This window comes from Nilaparvata lugens, chromosome 2 (genome assembly GCF_014356525.2).
Source record: "Nilaparvata lugens isolate BPH chromosome 2, ASM1435652v1, whole genome shotgun sequence".
Classification (NCBI taxonomy): domain Eukaryota; kingdom Metazoa; phylum Arthropoda; class Insecta; order Hemiptera; family Delphacidae; genus Nilaparvata; species Nilaparvata lugens.
Window position 1 is genome coordinate 29,911,583 of NC_052505.1, and position 15,271 is coordinate 29,926,853.

Here is a 15,271-nt window from a genome sequence, read left to right on the forward strand (position 1 = left end):
GCAGACACAGTAGGTTATTACCAAATTATCTATATCAGAGATAACTTTCTAAATTTAGTAATTTTATTATCGGTTTTCATGATGTAACTTCTTTTGTTTTATTAATTGTTGAATTTAACTGTAAGAGGTGACAATATAGTTGATATCTTCTCTCTATTTCGTTGTCTCTCTTGTCATTTCTGGATTCCCGTTCTCTAGCACTAGGTATGTTTATCAAGAATCCCTTTTATTAAGTTATATTGTGTGTGCTTCTAAATTCTAAATTCCAAATTAACTTTCTAAATTCATAGCACGGCACACATCTTAAAATTATTGAGACCATAAAATAAAATAAATCAAAGACAGAAAAGACATTTTTATTGTCAAAGGCTGGGAAGAGTATCAAATGTACTGTTACCTGATAGCAAAGAAGATTATAATTATCAACAGCTGAAACTGAGATAAGAGCACCGTTCTATACGGCATATTTTGGAAGAATTATTTATTGAAAATTATAATTTTTGGCAAATAATTTGTAAATAATTGTTTATAGTCAACCATCAAATTTAGAGGTTACAACTTTGTTTATGTGAGTGAACAGCTTTTTTGAATGCAATCAAGAAATTAGTCAAAATGAATTATTTGTACTGCTGAACAAACGTAAGTTTAGTGAACAAACAGTGATTGAGCGTCTGGATGAGCCTGCAATCAACCCCCATTACCAACTGGACCAGGTATCGCAGGAGGAACATAAGAGAATGACAGAAATGGAGGACATGCCCTAAAGGAGCCCATGCATGTGGAAGCAGACATACTCGAGGAGGAAGTCATCAAACAAACAGAGAAACATTTGACAAAGACGAGTGACCAACCTACCCAGGATAGCCAGCTTGGAGTCGACCCGCACCGCACCGGACGCCAGGAGGAGCCCGAGGACGCCATCCATCACATGGAGGGACAGCCTGCACCACTGACGGACGACACCATCCATGCACCGAGGGAGCCTGAGAGAGCCGTCCACCGAGTCGAAGAGCAGCCCGGACCGCCGCCTACCCGTATCTCCGATCCACCGAAGAAGTCACCTGCAACAAACAAACCCATCAAGGGAAAACATCATAATCGGTCGCCAAGCAACAGAAGACAAATCAAAACTTTTAAGAAGTCACACAACCACAACAGAAAAATCAAAAACCCCAATAAATCAAAACCACAACCCAGCAGGATCATAGTACACCAGAGAAGAAAATCATCTAACATGATCTATCTACACCACCATCACATTAGGCTGAAATTGAACACCAAACTTCTCCCCACCATTCAGAAAAGAAGAAGCATTTTTGATGAAACCTACACACATTACCGTCATGTCAGGCTAAAATTGAATATCATTCTTCTTCCCACCAGGCAGAAAAGAAGGGTAATTCTCAAGAGGACTTACAACCACCGCAGTCATGTCAAGTTAAAATCAAGCAGACTTTCCACCAGCATGCACAAAAGTAAAACACTATTTGGAAAAATCCACGGACATTACCGGCATGTCAGGTTTAAGAATATAAAACTACATGTCACCGGCCAACAAAGAGGAACTACATTTGAAGGAATTGATCTACCTCGTCGGCATGTTCGTTTTAAGCCAAGTTTAATAAAACGGATAGTTGCAAATTGGAATGGGAACTTGAAACAAATCCAAAATCAAATCTAGATGGGAGCTTGTTGAAGAAGAAATCTAACTCAATTGGAAACTACATTCAGGGACTACATCGATTATCAAACTTTTCATAATCACAGCCTACACATTATATCACATATTTGCGGGCTGGTACCTTCCTACAGCCTAATCGATCAAGATAACCGCCTCATCTCAGCTAATAAGAAAATATCATCAAATCAACATCAACTTGAAGAAATTATTATCAACTTTAAATCAATAGAATACACTAGTCTGAAGACAACTTTAAAAATTACCAACCTGATTTATTCATCTGCCTCAAGCTACAGTGACCATGCTTTCAACAGCCTACCTCAGCCCAGACACCTGCGAAAAAGAAATAAAAACACATCATCAACGGAAAATATATCAACATATCAGAAGAAATTAGATAAATAATAATGAATAGATTGAAATGATAGAGGAAGGATGAAAAATAAAAACAAATGTATTTAATTAAATTCAATGAAGTAACCTCGAAATATGAAGTCAAAGTGTAAAATTATTGTAAAGTTCATAGCCGGCTGCACTTCAGTATATGGGCCGCGGAATCTAGCATTGAGACCTACATAGATCGATAGAGGAGATCAAGACGAGATCAACCATGTATAACATTGTTGTCGATTCCCAAGGATTAGCTGAAAAAAAAGGTGAACCTGTTTGCATGGTGATTGATAGGCATTTTAAACTATTGGATTTAGTAGAATGTTAAGTTCTAAAGAGAAAATGTCTAGTCACTTGATTACCTAAACTCAAAATTGTTCGAGATTTTTGGGCAAATAAAAATATTACAACTCCATTTTTTGCTACCTAGGGAGAACTTAGTTTAGAAAAAGCTTAGATTGGGGAAAGCTTAGGTTAAGAGGAACTTGGATCAGAAAAATATTAGGTTAGAGGAATCTTAGGTTAGGAAAAGCTTAGATTAGGGAAAGCTTAGGTTGAGAGAAGCTAGGGTCAGGAAAAGCTCAGGTTAGGGAAATCTTAGTTTAGGAAAAGCTTATATTAGGAAAAAAAGCTTAGGTTGGGAAAAGCTTAGATTAGGAAAAGCTGAGGTTGGGATAAGCTCAGGTTGGGAAAAAGCTTAGGTTAGGGGAAGCTGGGTCTGAGAAAAGCTTAGGTCAGTGAAAGATGGGTTAGGAAAACTTGCATTAGAAAGAGCTCAACTTAGGAAAAGCTCAGGTTAGGAAAAAGCTTAGGTTGGGAAAAGCTTAGATTAGGGAAAGCTAAGGTTAGGGAAAGCATAGGTTAGGAAAGAGCTAAGGTTAGGAAAAGCTTAGATTAGGGGAAGCTGGGTCTAGGGAAAGCTTGGGTTAGGAAAAGTTTGGATTAGAAAAAGGTTAGGAGAAGCTTAGGTTGAGGAAAGCTTGGGTTAGGAAAACGTAGATAAGGAAAAGCTTAGGTTAGGATAAAGTTGAGGTTGGGAAAAGCTTGGGTTAGGAGGAGCTTGGGTTAGGTAAAGCTTAGGTTAGGGGAAGCTGGGTTTGGGAAAAGCTTAGGTTGGGGAAAGCTTGGGTTAGGAAAAGCTCAGATTAGAAAAAGTTTAGGTTAGGAAAAGCTTAGGTTAGAGAAGGCTGGGTCTGGAATAAACTTAGGTTAGGAAAAGCTTAGGTTAGGTAGAACTTAGAGTAGTAAATGCTTAGGTTAGGAAAAGCTTAGGTTGGGGGAGCTTGGGTTAGTAAAACTTAGATTAGAAAAAGCTTAGGTTAGGAAAAGCTTAGGTTAGAAAAAAACTTAGGTAAGGAAAAGCTTAGGTTAGAAAAAGCTTAGATTAGGAAAAATCTAAGTTTAGGAAAAGCTAAGATTGGGAAAACATTGGGTTAGGAAAAAGCTTAGGTTAGGGGAAGCTACGTTTGAGAAAAGCTTAGGTTAGGGGAAGCTTAGGTTAGGAAAAGCTTATATTAGGGAAAATCTAAGGTTAGGAAAAGCTTAAGTTAGGAAAAAAGGTAAGATTGGGAAAAGCTTAGAATAGGGAAAGCTTGGGTTAGGAAAAGCTTACATTGGGAAAAAGCGTAGGTTAGGAAAAGCTTGAGTTGATTCAATTATTTTTACAATCTTTTAAAGCTTCTGATTTGCATTGGAAGCTGAATAAAATGTGATCCTCAATATCGGTCTGCACTATGCCTATGCAAACATATTGAACTCTTCTAAAGCTAAAATACTACATTTTCTTGTATTTTTTTTTCAAATATCTTAATAATCTATAAAATTTTCCAACCTCAAATCTATTCTAATGAATTCCCTGCAAAAATCCCAATGAAATAAGGCCAATTTAGTAGTCACTGAAAGTAGTAAAAAAAAATTAAATATGAGAATTGAAGAGTATTGAGTGTGCAATTTTTTTTATTTTCCCAAATATCTTGAATAATTTTGAGTTTAGGCTATCAAGTGACTGAACATTTTTTCTTTAGAATTTATCATTCTACTAAATCTAATAGTTTAAAATACCTATCAATCATCATGAAAACAAGTTAACCTTTTTTAAAGCAAAAAATTTTCATTTTTCTGCACATTTTTTGCAATATCTCAAAAACTACTGAAGTTATAGGAACCTGAAATTAGTTTCATTGGATTATTGTACATAAGATTGCACTAGTTTTAAACATATTTCAGCCATAAAAAAATTATTAAAAATAAAAATTTTTAATTTTCCGCCATGTTTTTTCAGCTAATCCTTGAAAATCGACAACAATGTTATACATGGTTGATCTCGTATTGATCTTGTCTATCGATCTATGTAGGTCTTAATGCTAGATTCCGCGGCCGATAAACTAAAGTGTATCAACATAATATATATATTGTAATATAACAACATATATATCAAACATAATATATGAAGAAAATATATCAACATATCAGAAGAAATGAGATAATTAATAATGAATAGATTGAAATGATAGAGGAAGGATGAAAAATGAAAACAAATGTATTTAATTAAATTCAATGAAGTAACTTCGAAATATGAAGTCAAAGTGTAAAATTATTGTAAAGTTCATAGCCTGCTTGATCATTCATTGGGATGACCTTGAGAGGTTGTGAATGAAAGTACTACATAATTTCGCTCCTGGGTTTTGGAAGATTTTGTGTTATAAATAGTCACGGATAAGTACAAATTTTGTGTTTATTTCATTATTAATTGTTTCTTGATCACATTTTATCATTTTGTTTTAGATTTTAATTCTTAATTCTATTTTAATAAGCCAAACACCGTTTAGAGGTTAGTTTGAGGTTAGGTTTTCGAGATTTAAAAATAAACATAGATAGTTTACTTGACTAGAATTATAACCAAATTAAATTCCTATCATGTATAAATCAATTATTATTATTGCAAGTAATATAATTTCTTAGATAGGAAGATGAGCTCAAGTAGAACACCGAAGGTTAATAATAGAAATGTAAACATGGCGGGAGTACTTACGCATTCCCAAAACCAAAAACCCCAGCTCTTCAAACTACTTTAGCCGAAAAAGTTGCTCAACTACAAAGTAGCCACACTAATTTAAAAAACCAATTTAGAAGTAACTCTAAAAACGTCTGGGGAAGAAAGGTTAGGGATGGTAACTTAGAAGAAATTAAATCTTTAGAACTGATTATAAAATTACAAGATGAAGACCATAAAAAAGAAATACTAAATCTAAAAAATCAATGTAGTCTAATGTCAGAGGAAATAAAGAAACTAAAATCTAAATTTGATAATACTAAATGTATGATAGAACCTCCGTCCAAATGCAAAAAAATAGAATCTAACCTAAATGATGGGAAATGCTCTGAAAATGGTCGAAATAAAACGTACAGTGAGGTTTTGAAGACAGCAACCAAAAATATAGCTGAGGGAAATAAAGATAGGAAAGGGAGAGTTCTGCTACTGACATCCAGTCATGGACGTGATTGCAGTGATCTCCTTGATAAAAGATTGAAAAACAAATTTGATGTCCAATGTTTTTTCAAGCCAAGTGCATCAATTAATAAAGTTGTAGAGTCAGCTAGGGAACAAACTAAAGACTTTAATGAAAATGACTATCTAATTGTACTGGGTGGCTCAAATAATATAAATGAACCTAACTTGAATCATCTTCCTCAAGTAACAGAAAAAATCAAGGAAATTGTGCCACTCAGCAAAAAAACAAACTTAATAATAAGTACTATTCCTAATAGGTTTGATAGGCCAGAATTAAATGAAGCAATCAATTCGACAAACAAATCAATCCATAATACAATCAACAGCCTAAAAAATAAGAATTCTAAACAACTGGGGATTTGTTTTCTAAATGAAAGGCTGAAAAGACATAACTTCACTAATCATGGGTTGCATCTAAATCGATCTGGCAAAGTAATCTTCTGTAATAGATTGGCAGAGCTGATTGAAAGCCGTTTGCAATCCTCTGGTTTAAAAACAGTCAAAAAAACAAATAACGATTTTTTAGTAAATTGGCTCAAAACAGGGAAAGGGAAATAGCTACAAATGCTAGAGATAGAGTAGCACAAGATGGTAAGGTTTTTAGTATTTATCATCAAAATATTCAGTATCTTCGCAACAAAATTGACAGATTAGAAGTATTTCTTAAACAGCAGGATCCTGACATTGTTATTTTCACAGAGCATGGCTTAAAAATAAAGGAAATAAATCAAGTTAGGAAGATTCCAATACCGATTTTGCCAGGCAGGATAAAATGACAGAGGATATTAGAGATACTATTAATATGAATAATTTAGAAATTAAGGTTCACGAATATACAAGAGTAACTCGAACTTCACAGACAATTATTGATAATATCCTCACAAATATAAAAGGTTGTTATGTCAGGTTAGGTAGCTCAGATCTATCAGATCATAACTATCAAATTTTAGATGTTAAGTTGCAGGGCCAGAATCCAAGCAGAAAAAAAACTTTTGTGAAAGAAATTCAGCAATATGAGCTAAGAAATATGAATTGTTTGAAGCAGGAACTGCTTCAAGAAAATTGGAGTAGTGTTTATAACAGTTGTAACCTAAATTACAAATATAAGCAATTCATTGATACCCTAAGATTTCACATTAGTGTATGCTGTCTGATAAAAAAAGTCAACGTAAAAAGTAAATTAAACAAAGTAGATGAATGGATAACTGAAGATGTTCTTACTCAAAGAAATATTGTTAGGGAAGCTTATGAGGAATTTAAATTAGTGAGGGATGTTCCGAGTGAGGTCAAATACAAATGTCTAAAGAAAAACTATGCAAAAGAAGTGAGAAAGCTAAGTGTAAGAAAACAGCTGAAATATTAACAACTAGTACCAATTTTAACTCTGCTGTTTGGGAGGTAATTAATAGAAATAGGAGAGAAGCTCAAAAGGATACAGTTACTAATGTCCCTAGGATAATCGATGAACATGGAAATTATATGAATGATAGTATAGACATTTGTAACTTTTTCAATAAATATTATCAACAGGTTGCATATAATCTCCAAAAGTCACTGAACACTAATACTTATAATACAACTACATTAAATGCTGAGCCAATTGAAAAGGTATTTAAATTTCATCCATTATCAAGAGATGAGTTGTCAAGAATAATAAAAAGTTTGAATAACAAAAAAACAGTAGGATTGGATGGGGTCTGAAGCAAAATTTTAAAAGAATGTGGAAATGAATTACTGGACCCTTTATTGCATCTCCTTAATACTTCACTGGAGCAGGGTATTTTCCCTGATGATCTGAAACAAGGAAAAATTTTGCCAATTTTCAAGAGCGGTGATTCTGAAAAGAGTTGAAAATTATAGACCCATTAGCATTCTAAATGTAATAAGTGAAATTTTTGAAAGAGCAGTTTTAAATAGGTTATTGATGCACCTGGAAGAAATTAATTTCATATGTGATGAACAGCATGGGTTCCAGAAAGGGAAATCTACTAAGACTGCAATAGTATCCCTTGTTGAAAGACTAATAGATATAATAGATTCAGGTGAGAAGGCAGCCGCAATATTTCTTGATTTATCCGAAGCTTTTGATTGTGTGAACCATAGAATATTATTGGAAATACTAAAAACTGTAGGTGTGAATGGTATAGAACTAAATTGGTTTGAATCATATCTCATAGGTAGAAACCAGTGTGTTGAGCTTACCAAGGTGGATGGGAATGAAATAGTAAAAATTAAATCTCAAAAACTGGAGGTCCAGGCTGGAGTACCTCAAGGCTCAATTCTGGGTCCCTTACTGTTTCTGTTGTATGTGAACCAATTACCAAAAGAGTTGAAAAAAAAACGAAATTACTCATCCTCAAATGAAAAATGAGTAATTATTTTCGAAAATTAAATATTGTGGAACATATCTTAAGTTAATTAAGTCAGTCAGACACTAATTTTCATGCAAGATTCTAGACTCACTTTCTTTGTGACCCTATTTGTATGCACCTGTAAGCGCCAAAGTGAATTGCGCGGATAAAGAGTAGACGATTTATAATGTCTCCGAGAACAATCTTCTTTACAAAAATTTGTCCAAGACCCAAGTCAAAGAGTCGAAACTCTACACCTTGAATGTTGAAAATCTATATTATTTGTATTAATGTTTTTGAAATCCTAAGAGGATATTATTATTGAAATTATTGTTTTTGCTTGTTATAGTCAAGGATCAAATGAAATTTCGAATTTGTTTGTAATGAAGGATCCAAAGAGACCTCATTATTTATTGTAGATTGTATCCTATGATAGGAACAATCAATTATTTTTTCATAGCCAAAGTGCACGATTTCTTGTTTTAGTTTTAAGTGTGGATTTAAGTGGAAGATGAGTGTTAAAATAGCATTTATGACCCAATATCAGATTTTTCAAATATTTCTTGTTTGGACTTGTCTCACAATACATATTTCAAATATCTTGTGGCCTTTTGTGTGACATCTTAAAATTATTGAGACCATAAAATAAAATAAATCAAAGAAATAGAAGACATTATTATTGTCAAAGGCTAGGAAGAGTATCAAATGTACTGTTACCTGATAGCAATGAAGATTATACTTATCAACAGCTGAAACTGAGATAAGAGCACCGTTCTATACAGCATATTTTGGAAGAATTATTTATTGAAAATTATAGTTTATTGCGAATAATTTGTAAATAATTGTTTATAGTCAACCATCAAATTTAGAGGTTACAACTTTGTTACTTTCCTTGCCCTATTACCATAGGTAAGGAAAGTATTGCTTTCCGAGAAAAATTAAGGTACCCCAATTTCTAAATTTCTATACGTTTCAAGGTCCCCTAAGTCCAAAAAATTGGTTTTTGGGTATTGGTCTGTATGTGTGTGTGTGTGTGTGTGTGTGTGTGTGTGTGTGTGTGTGTGTGTGTGTGTGTGTGTGTGTGTGTGTGTGTGTGTGTGTGTGTGTGTGTGTGTGTGTGTGTGTGTGTGTGTGTGTGTGTGTGTGTGTGTGTGTGTGTGTGTGTGTGTGTGTGTGTGTGTGTGTGTGTGTGTGTGGTGTGTGTGTGTGTGTGTGTGTGTGTGTGTGTGTGTGTGTGTGTGTGTGTGTGTGTGTGTGTGTGTGTGTGTGTGTGTGTGTGTGTATGAGTGTATGTGCGTCTGTGTACACAATATCTCATCTCCCAATTAACGGAATGACTTAAAATTTGGAACGTAAGCTCCTTACAATAGAAGGATCCGACACGAACAATTTCGATCAAATGCGATTCAAGATGGCGGCTAAAATGGCGAAAATGTTGTCAAAAACAGGGTTTTTCGCGATTTTCTCAAAAACGGCTCCAACGATTTTGATTAAAGTTATACCTAGAATAGTCATCGATAAGCTCTATCAACTGCCACAAGTCCCATATCTGTAAAAATTTCAGGAGCTCCGCCCCATCTATGCAAAGTTTGATTTTAGATTCTCAATTATCAGGCTTCAGGTACAATTTAAACAAAAAATTTCGAGTGGAAAAGATTAAGCATGAGCATCTCTACAATTAATGTCCAGTAACATTTTCACCTAAAATTAAAAATAAGCTCGAAATTCGAGAAAATGTGATTATCCAATTATTGCAAACTGTTGGCAACTGTTGATTCTATTAAATGATTCATATGAAGAGATAGCAGACCTCGTATGTCTCCAACGTTATTGTCTTATCACAAGCTGGCTTGGATCTTTGTTTATAAGTAGACTTGATATGCGCGAGAACACTAGCGTCAGGTGATCAAATCATAACGGCAAGGAAAGTTGTGTGAGTGCGCCACACCAGATTTTTTATGTGAGTGAACAGCTCTTTTGAATGCAATCAAGAAATTATTCAAAATAAATTATTTGTACTGCTGAACTTACGTTCCAAAACGATGATATAATTACTTCCAAAAACCAATAACTATTGTAATAAGGATAAGAGTTTCAAAATGAAAATATATTTATTATTGTTAAAATAATTTATTAATGGAAATATACAGCATGTTAGATATTATAAAAGCGAGCATGGTCATGATACAAGCATTATCATTGATAAAAATTGTAATATTCATATTATGTTATCTATTAATGTAATAATAATCTCTTGTATGAAATATCAATATTATATAATAATTATCATAGAATCAACCACAAGAACTAATGTAAAAATCTCTGTAACCCGTTCAGGCCAATCATAGGTCGGAAAAATGACACCAAAAAGAGATGATATTCAAACATGATATTCTATTTTTGTTATCAGCAACTAGAAAAGGCCTTGTCATATGCGGTAACACATTTTATATTGAATAAGGAGAAATATGAAGAGAATTTAATTACTAATAAAAGGCAGATAATTTGAGTTTATTTATTGTAAAGCAAGAACAATTCTCTTACTCATCTCTGACGTTATGTATATGTCATACTATTTCCACCAATAGCAAAATTCTGTGCAAATTAAGTAAGACGGAACTGCTCAGCAAAAGTTTTTCGAGAAGAGAGACACTACTTCCCTTTTAATGCCTTCACTGTAAAGACCTTGTTCTAAAAGTTACCATTTTTCTAGTGAGATTCTTATTTGTTAATTTTATGTATTTTAAATGTTAGCCTATATATGAGGCAATATTATTCGTTATATTTGTAAAATTATTCTATCAATTGATTACTTCCATGAATCTAAAGTTTATTATTCATTTTTTATCAGTGAAGGAAATAATTAATTTACAAAAAATCTCCCATGTGCTGAAGATTGAAGTTTGGACGAACCATCGAATCTAAATTAATTCAAAGAAACCACCATACCAAGAAGGATCACGTGAGTTCTCTTTTTTTATGGGGCCACACCCTTTGCTTCGAAAAGTACAGAAATTACTTCAATTTTTTCTTCGCTAATTATTAATGGCCACGTCGAAAGCGCAAATAGCCCAAGTGTACTGAATTGTAATTGTAAGTTTTGTGGTCGTTTAACTGTTCTTATCTGCCTGAACCACGACCCTGATTAAATTTCACATATTGTCATATTTTCTAGTTAAATCATTGGAATCATAATTTATCTTTAAGAATCTTGAAACTTTGTAAAAAGAATGTGCATGATAGCCCAGCATCATAGCACTAATTCAAATAAGCCTGTCAGCAGAAAATTATTCAAAAGTTTCAAATCTTGAAACTGTACTGTTCATTAATTATTATTACTGCTCATTATATTCCAAATCTAATACTTTATTTCCTGAGTTCGATTATTTCTTTAGCCCTTCAGATTTTGTGTTTGGCACGTTTGTACTTGTTAAGCACCGATCAAAAACGATCATTGAAATAATTGATCCAAATCTGGTTCAAGGAACAGATCTAAGTGGAAGTATTAAGTGGGGTCAGATTGAGATCATACGTTCCCTGTCCTTACCTGCCAATATCTCAGCTTCTATCTGTGCCCTACTTCGACTTAGGAATAAAGGTTCCCACCACAGAGCAGAGCAGCTACAGCGTAAAGAATCATACAATAGAGCCTGGAACTTGGAAAGATTCTGTCCGCGAAGTATTTTCCGAACGGCATTTGGTATATCAAACCTAGCCTAGACCGTCGGAATTTATTAGTGGCGCAATCCCGCAAATTATATGCACCAAGTTCCTTGCTCGACCTGTTTGATTTTGTGCACTGTCTACAATACAGGTAATAATTTAAGGTCTCTGAATCTGGTGTCTAGCAATTGCTACACTACGACGCATACTTGCAAAGAATATTATTCTCATAGAGATAGTCATTGAACAGATCAAGGATGTGCAGGAGTTTGTGCCTCCTGCGATTTGGACTATTAAATTAAATCTTATACTGAATCTCTCAGCCTGGTGTTCTATAGTATTCATCCACACTCTTATAAATTTGAGATTACAACACCGAGGATTCAGTGTAAGATTTTATATCTGTGTGACGTCTCCGTCTGGGGCATTATTCAAGTCAAAAAACCAGGAACCCCCCAAGGAGCGTTACATAATTAATTTGCCGACGCAACGTGAGGCATTTAAATAGGACCACCACAACTTATATACAATAGCTTATAATACAGCAAAATTATAGATGAATTTACAAAATATAAATTAAGAAAATAATTATTGAGCTGTATATGATATGGAAAAAAACAATTTGTAATAACTATAAATAAAATAGATAATATTGTTATGCATCTACATAAATTGGCGGAGCTTTGGACACATTTGGACAGTAGATTGACAGCTGTTGTTTTAGGAGTACGTTTGAGTTTCTTTTCGCGTTTTAAAATTTTCAATTATTAATACAGTATTTTCAGTTATTAGTGATGATTTAGTGAAGTATTATTATTTAATCTGGTTTTCAACTTTCCTAAATTCTAAATTCCTAGTTTATAAATATTTTGGACTCAAAATTGGACAAAAAACGTGTAGTGTAAACATAACCTATTTTTGAACAATTTCTATCTAAATTTGGGAAAGGAACAGTTTTGGGCTTTAAGCCTGTTGTTCCTTTCCCAATCATTCATAGTTGAGAATGATGGTATCTATTAATGTATAAATAAATAAATAAATATCAATGTCCATTCTTCGGAAAGAACATTTGAAGTATCCTTCCCACTAACTCTCTACCAAAACGCTAATTTCATTAATTCAACTGAGGATTTATTTAAGAATGAAAATATTCTAAAAGTTTCAATTAATATGAAGATTTAAGAGAAAAAACAGAAAATTAATAAAGTAAAATAATTATATAAGTAAGTGAGATCAAATCATTAATTATTATTAAAATGGATTAGGCTGAAAGTAGATCAGGGTAATCAACTTTCAGTAATATACAGCAGTATGCAGTGGACAGTTAAAATAACATAAGTTTATATAATATATATACAATTTATTCTATAACAAGTTTATAGGTTTGTACTTGTGGGATGGGTGGGGGTGGTTGTCATGTGATCGTTCTAGGGCTGGACAGTTTCAGTTATTTTCAAAGAGAGAGAGAGAGAGTAATAGGAAGGCACGAGAGTGTAATTGAGAATGTGAGAAAGTGGAAATGGGAGGGTCCAAATTAATGACAATGTGACATGGAAAAAAGAACAGATACAAAATATGGGGATCCATTGTAAATAACAATTTTTCAGCTGGAGAAGTTCAAAATACTGACAACTGAATTACATCACAAAATTTGTTGCGGAATTAAAATCATCACAATCACCCAGAACAGTCTACTAACTTTGATAATCACCAACTTTGGGCCATATGCACTAGCTATGTTCAACGCTGAACCACGTTCACTTGTAGATATTGTTGCATTATATTAGAATGTGTTTCATTCAGGGTTCAAACGAACAGCTGGCATTTCTTCGTTGAAACTGTGTATCTGCATGCGGGCCTTAGTAAACTAAAAACTATCTCAGTTATTGAGCCATTACAAACTCTAGAAAATATTCACATGAAAAAATCACAACTACCGAGGCAGGTACAGTTTAAATATTATATTGTATTGCCAAGCAGTGTAAGAAAAAGTTGGAGCCATATTCCCATTTTGTAGAGTAACTTCAAGCAATTTTCAGCTCATATCTAAAACAAGAAACACTTAAAAACGTGATGAAGAAGTAGATGCAAGGTACATAAAGAAGAAAAAGAGGAAGAAGGAGAGAAAGAAGAAGAAGTAGTAGAAAAAGAAGAAGGGAAGCTGAAGAAGAAGAAAAAAGTGAAGGAGAAGAAGAAGAGCGAGGTCGAGACCAATGTCACCTTTTCTCTGGGCCTTTTCGACCCTAATTGGAGCTGAACTCTGTTGCCAAGCCTTCAACTCAGCAAAAGGAGGTTTCAAGAATCAGGTCTAGCCACTTCTCCCCCTCAACCCTTCTTGCTTGCTTGTGAATCCGGATGGTTCGAGATGTTGTCTCCTGTTTTCACAGAATATACTCTTCTTTTTATTCAACAATATTTTCTTCATCTTCTTCTTGTCCGTTTGGCTTCTCTTGTTCTATTTTCCATTTTCATTTTTCATCGATCTAATTCCCCATAATCATTGTCACGTGGTATTTTAGCACCACAAAATATTTTTGAAATGAACTATTGAGCTTTAATAGAATTATAAAATAGAAAGGAAAGATAGCCTAGTCAAAGTACCACTCAAGTAAAATCGAATGTTATCTGTGATAAAGAGTAATCATATCATCTAAAGCGATAAGAGAACCAAGCAAAGTTGTAATTCAACAATAATGAAATTCATTGGCAGAAATAAAAATTATAAAGCGGCCAAATAATTATAAATTATCTGAAGTGTATGAGTTCTTATATATTGTAATTGAGGATGGATGTAGCAATGATCATCATATAACAACAATCACAGATAGTAATCAATTGTGGGAGGTTATTTTTAATCTGGCTGAGTAGAAATGTATTAGGGAAGGTTAAAGTTAGTGTCGTATTTAGCCTTTCAGTTACATCATGTCTGTGGAAAGGTTTGGACATGTTTCACATGGTAAAAGTAATGAGATAGACGCTAAGTAATATTTAGACAATCAGTTATGTGAGCATAAGAAAACGGTACTAACAAGATCTGACTTTGATAATGAAAAGGTGGATTTGGTAACATACAAAGATAGTTTGAAGAAACAATAGAAAAAACTTAAAAATAGTTTTGACAATATCAGATTAAAAATGGAGAAGGTTGAATTAGTCTCATTTAATCATCTCAAATCAAGTTTGGATGATTTTATATGAAAAAGATGATCAGAAATTAAATCGAAATAAGTATTTGATGTATGTATATTATATTTATTGTATATTTTTGAAAGGCCTTACCTTATTCCTTGGATTCGCTTGATAGGTGGTTCTGTATGAATCTCACATTGAACACTGGGTGAAGACTGAAGGTTGAGTGGAAAAGCTGGTCTATTTTATAGTAGGCCACTTATAAAGAGTAAAAATGAAATTTAGTTTTCATGTTTGAACCTGCATAAGTTTGCAAACCAGTTTTCTCCACTCCAATTGTGGATCAGTATATTATGAACCGTTACAGAGAGAGAATGGAGAGAGGTGTACGGAGGGTTTCAGAAAGTTTGATATGGTTCATTATATTCAATTGCAGTTTTTGGATTGTGATCCTATTACATTCGACTTATAGTCCTTCAAAAGGAAACAATTATTTTGACAGTGTTCAATTCATGTTTGGATAATGATAATTACACCTATACTTTT

General features: G+C 33.5%; 1 long non-coding RNA gene across 1 annotated transcript; it reads right to left on the reverse strand.

Moving 5' to 3' along the window:
* Positions 1-861: 861 nt before the first annotated feature.
* LOC120349848 lies at positions 862-14,976 on the reverse strand. The gene is made up of 3 exons (XR_005570455.1): positions 14,876-14,976; positions 1,949-2,014; positions 862-1,061 (listed from the first exon to the last, which is right to left on the reverse strand). It is a non-coding gene; the product is annotated as an uncharacterized LOC120349848 (long non-coding RNA).
* Between the last annotated feature and the right edge of the window lie 295 nt (positions 14,977-15,271).